Source organism: Hevea brasiliensis, chromosome 9 (genome assembly GCF_030052815.1).
Source record: "Hevea brasiliensis isolate MT/VB/25A 57/8 chromosome 9, ASM3005281v1, whole genome shotgun sequence".
Taxonomy (NCBI): domain Eukaryota; kingdom Viridiplantae; phylum Streptophyta; class Magnoliopsida; order Malpighiales; family Euphorbiaceae; genus Hevea; species Hevea brasiliensis.
Genome location: NC_079501.1, coordinates 72,669,011 through 72,674,339, shown reverse-complemented (window position 1 = coordinate 72,674,339; position 5,329 = coordinate 72,669,011).

Genomic DNA, 5,329 nt, shown 5'->3' with positions numbered 1-5,329 from the left:
TGTAGACACATTAGATCCCATAACACAAAATAAAGGTGTTTGGAAATCTACTCCTGTCACGACCCAAAATTCTGAATCGTGACCGGCGCATAATTTAAGTATTCTTAAATCATGCAAGCCTTATCAGAGTATCTTGAACGAATATATAGTCAATTACTAATCCTAAAAATAGACAAAATCCAAATAAATAAAATGCTGAATAAACATCATAAATATCCCATAGGTAAACTGCGGAGTCTCTACAGATTTCAAATAAAAACTTAAACTGTTCAATAAACTAAATTAATTATTAGCCCGAGAAAACATGAATTCGGGCATACCATGAGAACAAATCAAAGTTGTCCCTCTCCAGAAAATGGACTGAATATTTGGATCAGCTGCAGAGTTCTACTGATCTGAAACAGATAACAGACAGAGAAAACGTGGTTTGAGCTAGATGCTCAGTGAATGATAATTATAGCACACAACGGAATAGGAACAGGCAGACGCTTGATTAATTTCACAATAAATTTTCTATTCAATAAAATCATGCTCATGCTGTCAAAATCATTAATAAAATAATTTCGTAAAACATATATATAAAATAAATTCATTCAATACAATTTTTATGGTACAGTGCACCAGGGTGATGATACCCCACATCACCAAAGGTCAGATGGTAAGCGCTACGGATATCGATACTTTCCTCCTCCTTCACAGATATCAATGCATATGATACTAATGCAACCATAAACTGCAATGATGCATGACTCAACAATGCAACCTAATACCGTGATAGTCCACACGGTGGGGCCAGATAACAGAAACAGATAATGGGCACAGGTACCAGTTCAAAACAGAAAATCAATTTGTACAAATCAATCAAAATCAATAAAAAAAATTTCAGATATCAAATAATAACTGATAGTGCAATTCCAATAGTGTATTTCAATAATTTCAGAGAGTCGAATAAATCAAATCAATCTCAAATCAATTCAATAAAATCAAATCAATCTCAATTCAATTCAATAAAATCAAATCAATCTCAAATCAACTCAAACTCAACTCAACTAAGCCTTTATCCCAAAAATTTGGGGTCGGCTATATGGATTCGCTTTTTCCACTCTGAACGATTTTGGGTTAAATCCTCAGAAATGTGTAATACTTCTAAGTCATGTTGTACTACTCTCCTCCAAGTCAATTTAGGTCTACCCCTTTTTTTCTTTCTATCCTCTAACCTAATGTGCTCTACTTGTCTAACTGGAGCCTCCGTATGTCTACGCTTCACATGACCAAACCACCTTAATCTCCCTTCTCTCAACTTATCTTCAATTGGCACCACTCCTACCTTTTCTCTAATACTTTCATTACGGACTTTATCTAGTCTAGTATGGCAACTCCTAATAGGTCTAATGCAGAGATAGTTAGCAAAATCAATTATTTAATCAAAATTGTAATAAAATTTAATAATAAAATAAAACTATAGAAAATCACATATAAAATCATTGTTAAAATATTAATTTAAAATTTTATTTAACAACAAACTTAATGCTAAGAAATTTTAAAAGGGACAAAAACGGTGCCATGCACTATAATTACCACTCACCTGGAACCTCCAAGACAATAATTATTTTCAATGGAAGAGAGACAATTTCAATTGGCTGATTGAATATTCGAATCTCCTACACACCCAAAATATTAAAAGAAAAATATTAAATAATAATAAAATAAAACTTTAATATATATATATATATATATATATATATATATATATATATATATATATAAACCTTGGATGGAACAGATTCAACGGCGTCGACTGGGTACAAGGACATGGATGAACAGGGGATGAACAGGAGATTTTATATATATATATATATATATATATATATATATATATATATATATAAACATTGGACGGAACAAATACAATGACGTCGACAGGGATTCAAATGTCGATAGGATTCAAATATTTTTATATATTTATATATATATATATATATATATATATACAAACATATATAACAATAATTAAAAGATAAAGAAAATACCTGTTGAGAGTATTCGGTAGAAGAAGGAGGTGACAAACAGGTTTTGAGAGCAAAGTTTAGCAGAATAGATGATTATGGTATATATAGATATTTCAAGAGTTCTATTAGGTGTAAAAGGGGCTAAGAGTTATTATTGAACTGAGTTGTTCAGATTGCAGATATATATTTAATTTCAAAAATAATATATATATATCTAAAAATAAATAAGCAGACCATCAAATAAAAATATATATATTTTTTTTATAAATATATTGAATTATTATTAGTTAATTAAAATAAAATAATAATAAATAATAAATGTATATGGGTTTTCACATACTTCCCCCCTTAAAAAAAATTCGGTCCCCGAATTTGAATAGACAAAGTTCTAACCTGAAGAATCAAATAAGTGAGGATATTTGGCTTGCATTTCAGATTCTGCCTCCCATGTGGCCTTACTGCTTGAGTGATTATGCCACAAGACTTTGATCAAAGCTACTTCCTTAGACCGGAGTTTCCTAATTTGTCGATCTAAAATCTTTACTGGTTGTTCCTCATATGACATATCATCCCTAATTTGCATGGTTTGAGGTTGTAAAACATGAGATGGATCTGGTACATACTTCCTAAGCATAGAAATATGGAAAACTGGATGTACATGTGCAAAACCAGGTGGAAGGGCTAAACGGTAAGCAACTGCTCCAATTCTCTCCAAAATTTCAATTGGACCAACAAAACGAGGGCTAAGCTTCCCTTTCTTCCCAAACCTCATGATTCCTTTCATAGGGGAAACTCTTAGAAATACATGATCACCAATCATAAATTCTACATCTTTACGTTTAGGATCAGCATAACTTCTCTGTCGACTTTGAGCAGCCAAAAGTCGATCACGAATTAGTCGAACCTTTTCTGAAGTTAATTGTATCAACTCTGGTCTAGTAAGCCTTCTTTCTCCAACTTCATCTCAACAAACCGGTGACCTACACTTTCGACCATATAATGCCTCATATGGAGCCATCTCTATACTTGCCTGATAACTGTTATTATAAGCAAACTCCACTAAAGGCAAATGGTGATCCCAACAGCCACCAAAATCCATAACGCATGCTCGAAGCATGTCCTCTAATGTCTGTATGGTCCTTTCTGACTGTCCATCCGTCTGCGGGTGAAAAGCAGTACTAAAGTCTACTTGTGTTCCTAAAGCTTCTTGGAATTTCTTCCAAAATCGAGAAGTAAACTGTGTACCACGATCAGAGACAATGGAAACTGGAACTCCATGAAGACTAACAATCTTGTTTATATACAACTGTGCAAGTTTAGCAAAGTCATATGTAGTCTTCACTGGAAGGAAATGAGCAGATTTTGTCAATCTGTCCACTATCACCCAGATTGCATTGTAACCACCTCGTGTACTAGGTAACCCCACAACAAAGTCCATGGCAATATGCTCCCACTTCCACTCGGGAATAGGCAATGGCTGAAGTAACCCAGATGGTCTCTGCTGTTCTGCCTTAACCTGCTGACAAGTTAAACATTTAGCAACAAAGTCTGCAACATCTCTCTTCATGCCACCCCACCAATAATGCTCCCTTAAATCATGGTACATCTTAGTTGAACCTGGGTGTACTGTGTAAGCAGAATGGTGTGCCTCCTCCGTGATTTCTCTTCTCAACTCATCAACATTGGGGACACAAAGTCTAGTGCCATAACGAAGAACTCCATCATCATTCAACATGAATCCTTGAGCTTGGCCTTGATGAATATTATCTATAATCTCACACAGCTGAGAATCCCTCTTTTGAGCCGCCTTAATTCGATCAATCAAGATAGGCCTAACTCGAAAATGTGCTAAGAATAATCCAGCTATGATTTCAAACTCTACTCCCTGATCTAGCAACTCATGTAATTCACCAATCAAATGCCTCATCTTAGTAGATATATGGGCTAAACTACCAGAAGACTTCCTGCTTAGAGCATCAGCCACTACATTAGCTTTTCCAGGGTGATACTGTATGGTGCAATCATAATCCTTCAGCAATTCTACCCATCTTCTTTGCCTAAGATTAAGATCACGTTGGTCAAAGATGTATTTGAGACTTTTGTGGTCAGTGAAGATTTCACAAGTCTCACCATAAAGATAGTGCCTCCAGATTTTCAAAGCAAAAATTACTACAGCCATTTCCAAATCATGAGTTGGATAATTCTGCTTGTGCCTTTTCAACTGACGAGAAGCATATGCAATAACCCGTCCATGCTGCATCAAAACACATCCTAAACCAATCCTAGAAGCATCACAATATACTACATAACCCCCTGATCCAGATGGAAGGGCTAACACTGGTGCTGTAGTTAAACGAGTCTTAAGCTCCTGAAAACTTTTTTCACAAGCCTCAGACCACTGAAATTTCACATTCTTCTGTGTCAACTTAGTTAAAGGTGCTGCAATACGAGAGAAGTCTTGAACAAACCGTCTATAATACCCTGCTAAACCCAAGAAACTACGAATCTCTGACATAGTTGTGGGTTTAGGCCAATGAAGCACTGCTTCAACTTTCTTCTTATCAACGCACACCCCATCCTTAGATACTGTTTGGCCTAGGAAAGCCACACTATCTAACCAAAACTCACATTTTGAGAACTTGGCATATAGCTTGTGTTCTCGTAAGGTCTGAAGGACAATTCTCAAATGCTGCTCATGCTCCTCCTTACTCTTTGAGTACACTAGAATGTCATCGATGAACACTATAACAAATTGATCTAAGAAAGGCTTGAAAACTCTATTCATGAGATCCATAAAAGCGGCCGGAGCATTGGTAAGACCAAAAGACATTACAAGAAATTCATAGTGTCCATACCTAGTCCTAAAGGCCGTCTTGAGTATATCTTCTTTCTTGACCCTCAATTGATGATACCCAGATCGCAGATCAATCTTGGAAAAATACTTTGCACCTTGAAATTGGTCAAATAGGTCATCTATGCGTGAAAGAGGATACTTATTACGCACAGTTACCTTATTCAATTGCCTATAATCAATGCACATTCTCAAAGACCCATCCTTCTTCCGTACAGATAACACAGGAGCACCCCATGGAGAAACACTAGGGCGAATAAACCCCTTATCTAGTAGGTCCTGTAGTTGCTCCTTCAACTCCTTAAGTTCTGCGGGTGCCATACGATAAGGTGGCATAGAAATGGGCTCAGTTCTAGGAACTAAATCTATACCAAACTCTACCTCTCGCTCCGGGGGTAAACCTGATAAATCTTCTGGAAACACATCAGGAAACTCCTTAACCACTGCAACATTCTCCAAACCTGCACCT